We start from the raw sequence: 17,698 nt of genomic DNA, 5'->3' as shown, positions 1-17,698 counted from the left end.
CTTTAAACCAAACACGTTTTAATGCTTATATTTTATCTTTTCCTTAAACCTATCCTTTTTGGTCGCTGATAATATTTTATGGTCGTCGGGGCATCGTCGTGAAAATGTCCCATGGTCTTCCCGATCGTAGTAGGTCCGAAACATCCACCTAGTACCGTCGTAGTTCAATCGTGATACCATACACTATTGATGACCATACTACGATGTCACTACGTTTAACTAAGGAGTAGCCGATAGAACTACGCTTCTTCCAAGACCTTCATACGAGTGACTACGACAAAATGTTGGACATATTCAAAATAGTCATAGCTTCATCGCGCTCTTTCACGACCTACCACCCGTAATGACGACTTCATTGCCTTGTCCACATGCCCGCCCAACAAGACGTCGCCACGACTTCCTTTATAAGTCCGTCTATAAAGAGTGCAGTGGGTTTAAATGACCTCGGCTGTTAATTGGACATTAACCCAATCAACATATGGAGATAAATGATGATATGATTGTTTTGTTTTACAAATAAATAAAACGTTGAAAAGACATTCACTTTTAGAAATACGTTATTGTATAAAATGGTAGATTTTAGAATTTTGGTTTTTGATTTTTAACACACACCACTCACGAATGAGGGAGTTTCAAACTGACCCAAACAATTATCTCTTATGTGTAAATGAGGTTACTTCCGAGTCATCCGTATGGCCATGGAGTAATGGTTGGATTAAGAGCTCCGATCACACATTTAAACACACCATTGTGACGATACAGTCGTAAAGCCCATCCCTTGTAGACATCCTATTGTTAAGTCTCACGATGCTTCCAAAACAGTATCTTTGCTTCCAGATATCTTATTATATTGTATAATTCTGTTAGACGGCATCTTGTTTGTAGTTTTTGGACTAGCTGTGGATTAGAGCATTCCCCCAACATGACTTGTGTCTTCAACTATTGAAGTCATTGCTTTCATTTCATCAGTTTTATAACATTTTTATTCTGCATGCAAACAACGAAACAAATGTATTACAGGTAATTTATCCAGTCATTATATTTTGTACCAAGGCTTCGAGTAATGTAATTCATGTTGGCCATATTCGGCTTTACATGTAGGCAAGTGTTTCAGTTCACGTTCCTGTATGATCGTATCCTAATTGTACCCTTCTTCTAGCTATAATACTTCGTGTATTCGGTATCTCCCAGTATGACTATTTTAGTTCACATTCCTACACGTCCTTACTCATGCATGCATGCAGACGTTTTGTCATTAATCTACAAAGCCATTCGTCAATGAGATGCACGCGCATAGTCTGTTCTCGTGACCTTGACATTACGTTTACGCGATAAATATCGAAGAGTGGCGAATTCCGGCATCGGAGAACAATGATCTTGGTCGTACAAACGTTTGTGGTGATTGGTGTTTGTGAGGGAAGCGTATGTCAGATGTGACATACCTCGCACGTGCATTATCATTCTGGCCCCCTGGGCATGTATCCTTCCCGATAACTAGACACGTGGAATGCACGGACGATAGTGAAAACGACAGTAAGAGGACCCTTGGCTGTCCATAATGATAGTAAATATTATCATTTAGTTTCTATCCCCGTGATGGTATCAGATGGTCACTACAATATCACCAAGGTAATACCACGTATCCTTAAATCCACTACAGTTCCGGATGGTCAATAATTCAATGATATTTGCATAAAATCTATTTAGCTCTTATCATGTCCAAAGTATTTAGATTGATAGGAAATATGACTGCCACAACTACTCCGAGAGATGACCTAGCAATGCGTTCCTATTTGATGTTAAACTTTCAGTGTATAAATAATATCCTACCATACGTGTAGATTTAATACGATATGAAATTATTTTGCTATTTGTTCCCAACTATAAGCTTTAACAAAAAGCATTTTGACTTGGTCATTTTACTACATGAAACACAACGTGATGCGGTGACTAGTGATTTTCTTTTTTTGGGCCCAAAGAAACGTTTTTGAATAGGTAACAATCTTCCTCCATTATAGATTTTAAACATTTCACCACGTATTGGGTAGTTAGTGATAAAGTTACTTCCAATATAATTATGTTAATGAAGCACCTATCTATAGCGAGGGAATAGTAGGGACGGTGTTGTAATGTCGTCAAGTGTGGTTTTGTGGAATAAATTACAAATTCTAAGGTATAGGATGAGGATACGTCACTAAGAAAGAATGTTCTGTAAAGCGTCTATCAGATTCGGATGAATACTTTACGAGCAATGTCTAGACAATGTTTGAAAAGAGGGATCACTTGTATTTTCAAATTCTGTCGTCTAAATCTCTAAATGTTGTAATTGATTACAAAATCTTATTTCATACTTTTTATGGGGAAATTGAAGAAAAAAAGTTTCTCGTGTCATTCATTCAAGTTAAAAAGTTTGGCGGTCATGTAACGGCTGGAAGGTATTGTAATATCGTGATTTACGTCATTGAAAACAACAAGTTTTCAATTCGCGGAATTCTCCGAGATGTGATGTATGCCGGTTTACGGTAGGAAAATTAGCATTCCTCGGCCAAATTGATCAATCAGACAAACTCGTATTATCCGTGGTAGACAACTTTATCACTTATCCTTTCCTCACACTATAATAGAATTCGGACCAGTCAAGCCTATGGCCGACTGCGAATTGGTCGTATACAAGCGTCAAGTGACGTTGAACAAGATTTACGTGACATGGTAAGGTCAACTCTTGTCACATACATCAACCATTATAGTAGACCATAATGCATTAGAAGGAAATAACTTATCGCGCTTGCGCAATTGATGACACATACGAACTTGACATATCTTTGTGATCACCTATTGAATTACACATTTGTTTGGTTTGGTCGGAGATTCGTGCAGACAGATGAAACCAGGATACTATGATTACAAAAATAGAAATTCAATTACCAAATCAGTAAATTCATTATGAAATAGATTTACAAAAGAACACGTATAAAGTAACATGACTCAGACACAATAATAAAGATTAGATAGATCGTGTGTCACTGGATGTAACATACTTATCTTGTACTTCGGAATGAAATGCATGTATAATTACAACGATTTTTTTTCATGTAAGGGAGCTAACTCGTGTGACACTACACATATCATTATCGAGTGTAAAGGGATAGAAAGGCTATCGGTAGAAAGCATTTGTACCCACACAGACGTCACTGAACACATACAGGTGATATAATAATCAGCACACTTAAGTGCCAACACAAAAGAAAAGTTGTCTCGTGAGTTTAAATTTAGAAAACACGATCATGTCTTCTGCAACGAACTCAATGGAAATGTAACATGTAGGTAATCATTAGCTATTCATTCTGACGTGGGGAGTCTGTATAAGCGAGAATTTGATAACGCCAAAGCCATACATGTGCAAGAATTAAGCATAGCTTGGGAAAATTGACGACCTCCCGCAAGTGTCTTAAATAACAAATCGTCATATTAATTCTGCGGTAATTGATGGGGGTGTTGTCTGAACGCACAGTAAGGCACGTGAATGGATACTAGTAACGAGGAAATCGACACCTTGCTTGTTCATTTCTTATGAATGATGTATACCTTAATTTTCTGTCCACATACTACACATGTGCACTAGTATGAACTGTCCGCGTGTATCATACATATCAATTTTGTAACAGATTTCAAAGACGAACTTATTAATATTATAAATAATTGAATTGTTGCTAGGTTAGTTATTAACCAGAAGATATTGTTATCAATAACTTCAATTCGGAAGGTGATCTGGTTAAAATGATATCATTTTAAGCAATTATTTGAAATATTGTTACAGTTACGTTTTTTCTTAAATCATTTAAACTTGTCATGATGTTGTATGTTAAACAATTAACAACTGCAAATAGAACAGACCAGAGTAGTTCGTGCTTTGGCCTAATTTGGCCTCATAATAATTAGATTTTGTACTTTTTTTTCGGGCATCGAGTACATGTCATTTTAAGTGCATTACAGATTTTTTCAAGTATATGAAATAGGTTTTGCTGTTCGATTTGCGGTATTTCCCTAATTTCCTTGTGACCCGGAAAAGTCGTTTCGGTACCAAATGAAACAATTAAATATTTGCTTTTAGTACCGATATGGGACGTTCCAATTATAGATAATTCTCCTGAAGAGCTTTCGGATTTTATTAGAAAGATTACGTTAAAGTCGAATTGCCATTTTAGTCTACATGATGTCATTAGTACTGATATGGAGCGATAATCTGCTTTGTTTACGCACGTGCTAGGCATCTGTCCTAACCTCATACAGCAGGTTGCGAAAGTTTATGTCCTTTCGACCTACCTTTGGTGAATTCGTGATAATATGTTTACATATGTTGAATTTCAGGGGAGGTTTGTACCATGGAATCTGACAGAACGAGGTTCGGACGAGGCTAAGTGATGAAAACCGGAAGTGATCACGTGCACAAGGTCAAGTAATGGCCGCCAGGGGGTCTGCATCCTAATCATTAAAACGCTTGTTTGGAAATATGTAGTAAAAAGGTAAGTGGGTGAGGGATTTGGAACAAGTCCGTCAACTGACAAGTTGATCTTCTGTTTACGTTAGATCAATTTAGCGCTTATCGAACGCTACCTGGTGGCCACATTTCGTACCAAGCATACCTACTTAAGCCCATTAGTAATTAAATCTACATTCATCTCGATGTAGATGTCTGCTAGAGGCTTATGTAACCGGCATGCTGCATGACGAATTACATATTGCCAATCTGTCTTTTTTTCTCCAAAATATTTACAAACATTAAACAACTCTCCATATCCTGTGTCATTTCACGGGCTGTATCTTCAAAATGTCGTAAACTTTTAACTGAAGGGGAATTCATCCCGGTCCTTGAGTTTGAATAATTTTATTGACATATTTAAAAGATATACTATCATCTCGCTTTTCAAAACTGACTGTTGCCTGAATGGGGAACGCGAAATGAAGTCCTTCGTGTTTCAGTACTTACAACATTTTAATTTTAATCATTCGTTCTACATAAAGAAATCTCTGATGATATCAAATCTAAGCCCATTTCCTAGATGGAAATGATACATAACTATTTCGTTCTATCACAACAAACCATCATCTCATGGAAGATTATGGACGAATTTAAATCTTTCCACAAACTTTATCATTTCTTTATCTCCGGAGACCAACCTTTTATAATTGTTTTAATTTTACTGTTGTACGCGTTATTAACATTTGCATGTACATTGCATATTGTAAAATTATCTTTAACGTGTGGGAAATATATAGATGCTACTATATTTTCTAAAATATAGAGAAAACAAAGCACGTGCAAATCAAAAGGTGTCATTCTTTGATTGCCTTGTCATACAAATAATGATCTTGGACGAGATTATTCAACATTTACTGATATGATAAGATGTCCAGGACATTCTAAAGTACTTTTATCCTATAACTATGCATGTAGGTTTCACAATGGAAAACCCATGTGATGAATTCCATAGCAGTTAGTTATCGTTTATGTTTATACACTACGGCGCCTCTGATTGGTCAACACAAAGATCTCTTGATTCCGATTGGCTCTCAACTTCGTGCTACTTTTCATAGTGCATTTTATTTAAATAGCATTGTATTTACTGTTTAACAGGTAATTGTTTATTCAAAGTATTAAACATTAGAATATTGGCTCTCTACTAAGGCACTATATATTGTATCGTGGTAAGTTGCCCTTGATGAAGACAAGAAAATAGTCATCACAGTATAAATATAGAGTTAAAGTGAATAGTCGGGCAAAGAAAACCAGTCTAAATGCGTTCATTGGCCTTCCAAAAGTTCTCACGTATGAATACGACGGTCAAGTTCTGCTTAGTTTCCCAGTTCTGACCATTAAAGTAAAGACAAGTTGAAAGCATTGAAAGCGAGGCTGCGTGGAAATGTAACCACGGACATAGTGAGCCGGGAGGACGTTTTAGAATTTCCATACTTTAAATTAATTTCTTCGTACGCAGACAGATTTTGACGAGAGATTTTATTTTTCCATTTCATAAGAAATTATGCTGGATACATTCACACCATTTTTACCGACTTTAGCCATCCTTGCCCGACTGTTCACTTTAAAGTGATGGGATAAGAAAGTTCCCAACGAATGCCAGTTGTTTATCATGTTCATCTAAACTCTCCTTAGTTAATTTTCAAATCTAAAGCTCGTGTCCTTTCAAAATTGAAAATTAATTAACTCGAGTTTTATAAACATGATAAACAACAGTCACTTGTTGGGGAACCTCTATGTAAAGTACCCCCGACATGTAGACATTTGGAATTTCATTTTAACATTACGCCTCCATGTTTTCGAACAACTGATCTGTCGAAAACACATATTTTTAACTGATTTTTGCAGCTGGTGTCTAAAGGTCGCCGTTACAAGGTTAACATGGGTTTAATATCAATACTCGCTGTTGTGATCGATATCGATATCGAAGGAAATCGACACTACTTCCAGTACAATGTCCCACGCGTTCACATTCCATTCGAATACCATAATATACCGAAACGTGATTGTGTAATTGGTTTATCGGCTTACAAATACATAATATGTAAATAATAGCCACCGATCTCACTGTTTGTAACGATTTTGTTTCTTTTTATTTAGATTTTATAGCACATTTCCCCCTTTAATTGGAAAATCTCGATAGTAAAACATCAATGGCTGTCGTCATATAGGCAAGATCGAACAATGTCATTCAGGGACATTTTTGTAGCGCGGCTACACCGAACTGTCCTCTCTGGCTACAATCGTATGACGTCCTTCATGACTTAAGAGCGTCAAGTTAGATAATGTCTTACGAAATATATATGCCAGTACCATCTTTGTGTGATGTTTTTATTTTAACGTTTATTTTGTAATTCTCTTGAACACACGACAAGCTATAAATAATACTAAAATCGAAAGATCTGTTTAAGTTGCTATTTTCCGTAGCTATGGCAATTGTTTTGGCAGAGACGTCTATCTTTTCTGGTTTTTCTAAATAAATTTTCGTTCAACGAACAATATAAATATCCATAAATAAGTGAACTAGTATTTAGGTAAACTTTGTGGAATGATCTGTTAACACGCGACGCAGGGATATAAAATGAGCGTGTTTGCCGATCTGGCACTTGTTGTCACGATGTGTTTGATCATGTGCTCACTACAACTTGTATTCTAGAGAACAAATACTTACATTCGCCTGATGGCGGTGTATATTGTATGTTGAAGACTGTAATCTCGAGAAAGAGATCTTGAACCTATTTACAAGCACTCTCATCCTGGACTTTTTCACACGTAATTTTAACTGCTAAAGCCTGCTTACAGCATATCAACGTCATGAAATATCGTCAGATTTTGCTTTCTACGAAAAAGGTTTAACCCGTATCACGATTCCCGGGTATTTAAGTATGTATATTTATCAATGAGCATTTTCAACTACCACGCAAACTAGACATCACATTTAGTTTCTATCTTTTATTTTCTGTTCCACATGTTTGTTATGACAAATGATATAATTACTGACGGGATGTTTGGTTTGGCAACCACTACATGCTTTATATGCGTTACGTTTGTGGATGTTTTGGGAGGCTGCAGTATATGCCCGTTATATAGTTTACATCTCTGAAGCATGTCGTCGAATACACCAAATAGCATATCGCTAAGCAGTGTCAGAAACTACAACATTCATAGATTATGGCGTGTCTCGACCAGAGGACAGAATCCGAGCCTTTCTCATAAGGACCAACGCTCAACTCGAAGTCAAAATGTACAATTTACATTTAGGGGAAAAGAGAAAATGTAATATTTCACATTTAATCGCCTTTTACCATCATTCAAAGCGGATATTAGGCACATACATGTACGCGTGGGACAGCTAGCACGGTCTGTTAAACATTGATTGTATAGGTTAAACAGTGACAGCATTGGTCATTTTCAAAAATAAGAAACATTACGCACTGACTGTATGCTAAATACATTGTATATTGTAATGTAACCAAGGCACTCCTGTTAATGGAATGACCACAATGCCGGTTCTGCAATGTTTATTTGGTAACTTGGATGTCACTTCGATAAATTACTGATCTTGGTCATAAATCCGGATCGTTTATTATTCTCGACGTGACGAGTGTAGTTTTCGTCGCCACCCTGTCGTATCACAGCAGATGTTAGTCGGGCCGAGTGTCCGCACGCGCCATTCTAATTGATGCCTTAGAATGAGAATTGACGGGGTAAGTGCGAGCCAGACTGCCCACAGGTCAGTCCTAGTGACCTTTTCGTCGCGTCATGTCCGCTATTTTGCAATTCGATTCCACGCTCTCTGCTTACAGCTAAAATTCACTCTGAGAGGAGGAGCTAACATCCCGGGGATCTTGCCTGTTGTAGAAATTTGTTAATGGGCCATTAAAGATTTATTATGACCATTCATAGTTCAGTAATTATATCATTTTCAATGGCTGCACATGACCATCTGCATAAACTTCATTTAAGGAAAAAGATGTTGATTAAAATGCCGTCAAATTTGCCATAGGAATATCAATTATTACAACCGCTACAATAAAAGAACGAAAAGTCTTCTTCCTGGATATACATATATGCTTTTCAGTAAGGGACGAGGGAGGGGCAGCACATTGCTATATTTACCAGGTGTAAAACCGTCATGAATGATAATCCATTCCGCGGCAGTTGTCATTTCATTGACATTCCGGAAATGCACGAATTTGCTATTTAAATTTAGATGTTCATCGTCTCTATATTTATCTAAACTGTCATTTCATTGCGACGTAAGAGTTCTGAAGAGAATTTAAACCGATTTGAACACTTTGTTTATAGAGACGATATACTTATATAGTAATTAATTCTATACATGGAATTCCAGTTTTCGGATTGTGAATATCAAATGTTCTGAAGTATTTATGTGGGACGTGAAAAACCGTATTCAGAAGGGAGGAGAATTTATGAGTAGTTTCACTCTTCGTTTATAAATTATGTGAGCTACTTAGGAATAAATAAGGCAAGAAATACGTCAGAAGACACATCAAACCGATAACAACTTTAATGAATAGGTTAGCTCAAGACGATGTCGATCAGTGCCTATATTCCATAAATTAACGGTTTATCTTTGTAGCCTTTAATACAAACGTATAAAGTAGGAATCACACTAAACTCATTTTACAATGATATTGGTGAACACATTTTATGTTTTTCTCTTTTATTCGGAAATGGAATTGCATGTCTGCACTGTGTAGTTTGAAAGCCGATACATCATCGACGGAACATCTCGACCACAAGTGTTTGACATCCCCGAGGCTGCCTGTTATCATAGTTTGGGTAAATCTTGATTTTTTATGCGGAATTGAAGGAAATGGTTTCCCTCGTCAATCGGAGAAGCATGCATTCGGGTGAATCAGATGAGCAATGTAGGGGAAATCAATCATCCGCGCGCCACTGACCGTGAATCTGCGATATTCTCCGGGGAAACCGGATAACGGATTAGAATTGATCTTGTACTATCTGTCCCGACATTACACCCCACCTAATATGCCTCCTTAGGTCCTCTCTGCGTTTTATGTGGTAGGTATAAAATGCGAAGCTTGCCCATGAATCAGACGATTAGATCGTCAAACATGTGTTTTTCTCATCAAAGTCTAATTTCCTTGATATGTTGATATCAGTAGACCTCCCGCTCTCCTGCGGAATGTCGTTGTTTCACCTGTAGAATTTGAGAAAAACAGTAAAAATTCAAATGCAAAAATATTTTCGTATGTTTAGTGATTGTTGTTTCTATAAATCGTAACATTAAAGAGCCAAGCTTGTCACCAGTAACCTTTTCTGGCACCAAACAACGTTCAGCATGATTCAGTAAACATGATGAATTACGACAGCAAGTCCGATAGAGGCACAAACAGCATCCTCTGCAGTCATAATTAGCTGACCACTGCATACACACCCCTTAGACCGATAAAGTGACTAATTGGCTAAACAATCGCCGAAGCGGTAAATGACGACCTCTCGACGTGCAATCTGTCCAAGCAGAGCTGCTGTGTTGTGACACGGGAAAACAGCATCTATATTTGTCCATTAATGTAATTCATGGCTAACAAAACACAACAAACTGGTGGCACCGTGGTACCTAGCTCTAGACAAATGGTTGAAGATTCGTTTGGTGTTTGATCTTTGTGTAATACTCGATCACGACACACTAAACGACTGTCCTAAAATTTTGCTGGTGTTATATTTCAAGTTCGTTGAGTTCAAAGCATATCATACTTAATTTCTTCGTCGAAGCCATGATACCAATATATAATGTCGAGGCCATATCCTGTGTTGGTTCGTTGTCTCCAACTTCTATTACTCCAAATCTAACACGTCGTCAACTGATGCTGTATGTTCGTATGTTAAAGGGACATTAATTAAAATAACCAAACTAAAATCGCAATGCATTGAGAAAAAAATAACATGTTTGGTAGTTATTTCGGTGACGTGTGTCATTGGCAATATTTTGATAATTTGACATGTGATGTGCTATGGCATTTAAGATAGATGGACGCGATATTATTGAAAAAAATCGCCCCACCACAATCTCCTACAATTTCCATTTCCGCAAACCCCATAATGTCCCTTACTTAGCATAACCCAAGGGGTTTCTGAACCCCTAGCCCTATTGTATGATGCATTCGTTATATCCATTCAAATGCTTTCACCAAGCTGAAGGCGATGCCATCCTGTATAATTTTGCATATTATAATTCGACCCCATCATATCTAATTCAGAACATTATCCGAATTTGACGCTAATAAATCTGTTTACTTGTTTTTGTTTACACCCCAAATGTCACTGTAAATTTTAGTGATCTTTTGTTAATTGTATGCTACTTGTAATAAGCATTGTCGTAAACTACGAGTCTATTCTCTGTCAAACAGACGCTTTGTTATAGCGAGGCGATAAGATCTGGTTGGGTGAGATGTCACTTGCTCGCAGAAATTTGCTTTATGATTATAAATTGACGATAAATGACTCTGTTAATGTGCAATATCGATATTTAGAAAAGATTGCCGAAATATTAATAAAACATGATCAGTGTCAAGATCGCAAAACAGTACAATCTTTTAGAGCACATACAGAATATAATCAAGTACAAAGTGGCACGTGCCCGCATGTGGGTGACGTGATCTATTGACAGTGACGTCATATTTCAGTAATAGGCCACTCCTGCATTATGAAGCAGCCGTTTCTCCTTACATTATATTGCGATGCAAACTCGTGGCCCGACTCGTGTATCGTATCGTCATAAAAATCACGCGCTTTCATGGAATTTGATATCAGAGGTTTAGTGTTTCATTGATGGTTTTAAGTGGATTTTAATAAAAACAAATTAGAATCTTGAAAAAAAATTAATACAAATGAATGAAATAAATCCGAACTGTTTTTAAACATAGCCAGACTTACACACAGTTCGTTAAATATAGCTCTCAATTTAGAATTTATAGATGAGTGAATGTTCTGGCACCAGACGTACCGGAGGATAATTGGCTGAGTGGATTCATTTTTCAGATCTGTCCACATTTTAAGGGTCAATCACCTTAAAGTGTTTTATTTATACCTATATCTATTTATCAAAATAAACAAACTAACAGTTTAGGAAAGTCGATACAGATAAGTCAGACGGTCCCGAAATCATTCCAGTTTACACCTTGCTCCTCTTATCATTAGTATTATTTACCTATAATGTAATCTCCATCACACTCTAAACATGACCTTATCGATAAGTGAGCGTTTTATGATAAAGTGATTAGTTATACATTTGATTTTATATTTAGTGTTTTATGAAGTACTTTAACCAATAATGTGGATATAAACATGGTCCAGTATTAACTCGATACGTACCTCCATGTTGACAATAGATACTGTAATAATGAATCTGTTGATGGACTTATTCCATCACGACTACTTGTAGCTATTCACTTTTAATCATGTCATGTGTCACTAGATTATGATTCAGTATCAAATGAAAGACATAAATGAAAACATAGATTACGGCAGTTTTTCTCAAAGAACTCAATTTTAAGAAGAACTTCTGTAACGTCAGAGATCTTTTCTCGAAATCGACATGAGAGCTTGAGCAATATTGCCGATGGTGCTTATTATGTTAAGCGAAACCAAAATCGGAAGCTATTAATCATGAAATGATATCTAAATGTTGACCTGTTTAGTTAGCTTTACAACAGAGTATATATACAGTGAAATCATGTAATTCGGCTTGATCGGACGTAAACACTACCTGAAGCTTAAAATTGGAGATGTTATTGGAGTATCACGCATACATCGATATATTGCTGCCAATGACCTAAGGCGGCTGGCTAAGATAACGGCACGCTGAGAGTGAAAATTAACTTATGTTTCATTGAAGTCAAAGACTTTTCATTTTGTGTATATTTATGCCCAGTTTCACAAACATTTCTTAAATTTAAGGAATCCTTTAAGTTAAAATTCTCCATAGGAAAGAATTACATATTTCAATGAAGGTTCCGTAATAACTAAAGTTTCTTTGTCTTAAGGTTTGAAATGCTTGGAAATGGGGAAATTATGTTTAGGAATTCCTTAAAGTTAAGGAATATTCGTGAAACTGGGCCTTGGTTTATTGCCACTAACATTGTTAGTTAGCCTTCTACTGACTGATTCCAGAATTTCCGTACTTACTTCTAGTTAAAAATTTTGCAATTGCAATGATTAAAATATGTAATTTCTATTCATTACGACAATGTCACACGGACCTAGGACAAATAAGTGTCCTATTGGTGTAACAATTAACAATGGCACGCTATTACATTTTTATCCTCTTCATGTTTCTTCGTTCTCTATGTGTGGGAGTCCAAGTAACTTACTTTTGATCTGCATGAAATCAATTTGACCTATTTAAACTCCATCATTTTACAAAAGTAAAGGCTCTGTTTTCATCAGATCCAAAAGAGAAAACCATCAGTCTTGGTCTACGAGACATTTTGACTGGTGATACTGTTTTCCTTTTTTAACTAGTGGATATATTTCCGTTCTGAATCAGCGCCTTGAGTTCCGTTCTTAGCTACAGAAAAGGATATCCGTCCCAATGGCCTATACTGCCATTATACATAGGAAGGAAGTATCTGTTCTAGTTTTGGCCAGTTTTCTTCTTTTTGTCCTAATTAGACATTCTATATTGTATTATTATCACTAGACAAGCCGTTACTGTCGATATCTGATCAAACAACAGAATTGCCTTACACGCGATCAAGCTTCCACTTGTCGCTCAGATGGAACTAGGTTGACAAAGTTATTGCCACCAAAAGCCGTAAAATGGTCTGGCCTCGCGTGCTTGTGTTCCATACATCACAAACGTACGTAATGTATACTGAACATCACAAAATGTGCAATGATGATGAAGGGTGGCGGAATTGTCCGATGCAATACATTTTCATTTGTGAAGTAACCTTTCCTTTGTAACAAAGACGAGATCCTAGCAGTTCTCATGGCAGTTTCCCGACAGTTATAGCAAGTGATTTTGTTCTAAACATGTTTGATAAATCCCTCACGTCTCCAGGAACGAGATTTATTCGTCTTTATAACGTGGATAGAGATGTAAATGTCCAGGGCCCAGTTTCTCTCACATTCATTAACTTAAAAATTCGGATAAACTGTGATACAATATTACTGTGAAACAATGTAATGTTTTTCTAAGTGACACTTTTAGTTAAGGAATCTTAAAAGAAAAGGAATGTTCGTGAAACTGAACTTCTATCACTTGCGATGCAGAGAGCTACAGATCTTTCCACTTTCAAAAAGATGTAAAAAGCGCCTGTCGTTATAAATCCGAAAGGCCCCCTCACCATAATCTTTACCACCAGCGATATGGTACGAGCAAGAAATATTTCATTTTCATTTTGAGTGGTAACAATTAATTTGATTTATAGGCTCTGATTTGTAGGAATATCAGTTACACTTTTTCTTATCAATACTTCTCAAGTATATTTAGATATCAGCATGTCGACATTTCTATATACATGGTTAGAACTCTTTCTGTGCATGTTTTCATTTGTTTATTCTGTTGAGCGTCAATTCTTTACCTTTGTTTCTCTTACACTTTCCTACGAAGCGCATTTTTGTAGTGTAACGTATACAAGCTTTTGATTATCAAGCATTTGTTTTAGGCAAGACGATACACAATTCGTACCTTTTCTGGTATATGGCAATCTTTCGAATTTTCTAATCAGTTAACTAGAGGTTTGGGGCTATGACACAATGCGTTTGGAATAAAGGGTGATTTGTGACCGTACGTAAATTATACATAAATATTCTTGTTTTAATACAATAAATTCATACATTTGCGTGCATAAAATATTTCTAAGTTTGATACAACGTTTATGTGACTGTTTGGACGATTTACGTAGAGTACATTTCACTTTTCTATACCATGGTGAACTTCACGATTCTATCAATGTCTCGCGAAACTCCTCAAATTAAATTAACACACAACATACATTTAAAGTCAGCTCGCCATTAGGCATTTATAAGTACGATACATACCTGTTCAACGTCAACATTCAGAGCGAACAACGGGTTCTTGTGGCATTTTCACTGAAGGTCAAATACACTTTCTTCATTACTTTTATTATAAACATGAAGGAAATTCAGGCTTTTCATAAAGGAGTAAGGTGTCATGCCTAATATAATATACTTTATCAATGGGTGTCATAAACATTTTCAAAGAGGTTTCCACAATCAACAAAAGCTGTCACCGCTATAGTCGCCTTCTTCAGACTATTTACTAAGGCCTCGTTATTGTAAAGTCCAGATAGATTAAACTTAGATCTGTAACAGAGGAATAACTCTACCGAATTTCAATTTTTATTTTGTCTTTATTGAATTAGAATTGACATGTTGTCAATTAAACAATCCATGATGGAATCAGACAGCACTTTCATTTAAATACTCATTTGAATAATTGTGTCTCTTCTGGTCGCCAGCGCGTGACCACGTGCGTCTGATACAATCGGGATCCCTGTGCTGTTGTGATTTATAAGAAAACTAGAAGCCACTAAGAGTAGCAGTTAACAAAATCAGATACTACTGAGCGCTTGATCAACCTTAGTTATCGTTTCTATCTTTCAGGTTGTAATCTCGTTTGGACGAGATCTCGCCTGTCAGCCTCGTGACCTTCCCCGAGCTAACACGCGACTCCATGACTACACCCGACAGAAGATTGATCTGTGAACTTTATTTATGGCGCCCACAAAATAATTGAAACTTGCATCTCCATGAAGATTCGTGAAGTTACTACATATACAATTAACGCTAAGGTTGCTGAAACATATTTAGGAAACACTTACCGACATAGAAGATTGAAACTCACTAAGCCAGCAGTTTGTGGTTTCTCGTCGTCTCAGGGTTTTAAATGTTATAAACGGCCACTAACACAGGCTATATTCTGAAAACATGAAAGACTACCATCAAATGTTACACTGACGATATCATGATCTTTATTTTTATTCACCTTGAATGTCGCTAAGGAAGTAAAATCTAGTGCTGGCATCATCAACCAGCATTACGAGAACACAACACAAGGCAGGGCAAAGAGAGCAAATATCAAACATAAAATTGCATTGGTCATCGTTGTTAGGTATTCTTGATTAATGCTTAGTATCTATCAGTTCGAATGTCGATAGATATTGTTGATTTCCGAAAAACAGGCGAAGACCGAAAAGTGTTTGGTATGTTGAAGAAGAAGTTTGTGAATTGAGTCCAAAAGTAATATCTTGATTCACATGCACGGTATCCAGCGTCTTCATTGGCTGATCATGGAGCAACATATATCTGAAATGTAGTCATGACAAAGACAAATGTCTAGTAGAATCAAGGAAATATCCATGACGAAAGAGAAAGACGAAACAAAAGCCAATAATGACTATGAAGGCGATGTACTCTACCTATTTTGGTAATTTTTCTACGTAGTACACACCAAAGGCCTACCGGAGTCTACATGTACTAATTAATAAGTCCCTGGGGACATTCCAATGGTAGGTCTTGGTCTCCAGAACCCAAATGCCCTGCTCTACAAGCATGTTATGATCGCATTGTGGACATTTAGAGACACTCAAAACGGCAGATCAATCGCGCTGTTTTCCCGTGATACCAAATGTTGTACTCTAGAAACTGTATACCAATAAAAAAAACCTCACAAAGTTATCATCTATTTGTTCATTTGTTAGACGAAAATATTAATTGACAAAGCATAAAACCATTTTCAAGGTAATGTAGTTGATAATGATAGGAGCTTTTGACATTTAGCAGCTTCCCTTCTTGTCAGGGATGATATCTACAGTAAGTAACTATGATAAATAACTGAAGTAACAACACTGTCGAACATAATTGTCACGGTTTATCGACGGGTGGAAAATTATCATGAAAGTGCTAATCGTTACAGCAAATATTTAGAATAAAAAACACAAAAATCAAATATTTAGAATAAAAAACACAAAAATCATTAGAAAGTGCAAAATTGTATAAGATAAATCAGGGGGAAATGCCAGACTCAACAACAAGAGGTTACTGAAATATCAGAAACAGTTTATCTTTGGAATTTGTAACTTTATTATCAACATGCCTCAAAGAACTTATCGCAGATATTAGAGCGTTTTTTATGAATTTATATCCAGACATTTGTTTAGCTGTGCTCCTGTCAGCATGTCAAACCTAGAGAGTAATTCAAATATGTTATCTCGATACAGAAGCTTTATTATGTTGGACTCGATTTTTTCCTTTACAATATCCTCTGAAATATTTATCTATTTTTTGTGGAATAGACATGCGTTTCAGATTATTTAATGATGTTCTGGAAGTAAAGTATGTGCTACATGTTGGTAAGCTCGGGTTCATTTTCGGGCATAAGCGATTCTGATTGTAAACCCTCTTCAATTACTTATAAGTAGGCTGATTTATATTATATCATGTTGTTAATTTGTAGTTTAAGAAAAATGGTGTATACCGAATGTAAACAACAATCTTTGACTGGAACTGTAGACCCTGCACGTGCATAGAAGATTGGAAGATTGCACGGAACTATTTTTTGTGATCTCTCACTTGATGGAAGGATACAGGTGTAAGAGGAAGTGACAAATTACACCACATCTGTGCAGAGTCGGGGTGCCATATAACTCAGTTGTAACTGTTGAAACTGTACGAAGATGCACGTGTTTATATATTTATGCTTCTTTGAGTCGGATGAAAACAGAACCACGGAGCATTGTCGGTAAAAGTTCATCTGAGCTTATTAGTTTCTGTATCTTTTAACATGCCGTCACTTTTCTATTCCGGAGCATTATGTGGTATTGCTTCAAGGCATCGTAACAAACATTGTTTTGTCCGACAGGTAACAGGGAACAATCTGACCGGATGGAGTAGATGGATGCGTTCGAATAGTACTGCGTCTTTGGTACCGACAGATGGGTGCGTTTGTCCACCGTTGTCTCCGATCTTAATCCTCATGTTACTTGTGTTTGTAAAGTATACAGAAATGGAGATAGACATCTCGTAAAGGTCGTCTAGCTTCAATTTCAAACCTATTACGGTCATGTAATCGATGCTTTTAAGCTTTGAGACTCGATTTGTCACATTTACGACCATATCTATAAAATAGTTGTCACGTGAAAAAAA

At 36.6% G+C, this 17,698-nt stretch overlaps 1 protein-coding gene across 1 annotated transcript in view; it reads left to right on the top strand.

Moving 5' to 3' along the window:
• Positions 1–17,698, top strand: part of LOC138319698 (kinesin-like protein KIF26B) — a 255,993-nt gene that overhangs the window by 18,230 nt on the left and 220,065 nt on the right. Inside the window, 1 exon segment of the mRNA XM_069262843.1 lies at positions 4,369–4,523. The gene's annotated coding sequence lies outside the window, so the exon portion shown is untranslated.

The sequence above is a fragment of the Argopecten irradians genome, chromosome 3, assembly GCF_041381155.1.
Source record: "Argopecten irradians isolate NY chromosome 3, Ai_NY, whole genome shotgun sequence".
NCBI lineage: Eukaryota > Metazoa > Mollusca > Bivalvia > Pectinida > Pectinidae > Argopecten > Argopecten irradians.
This window is presented reverse-complemented; position numbering and strand designations above follow the sequence as displayed.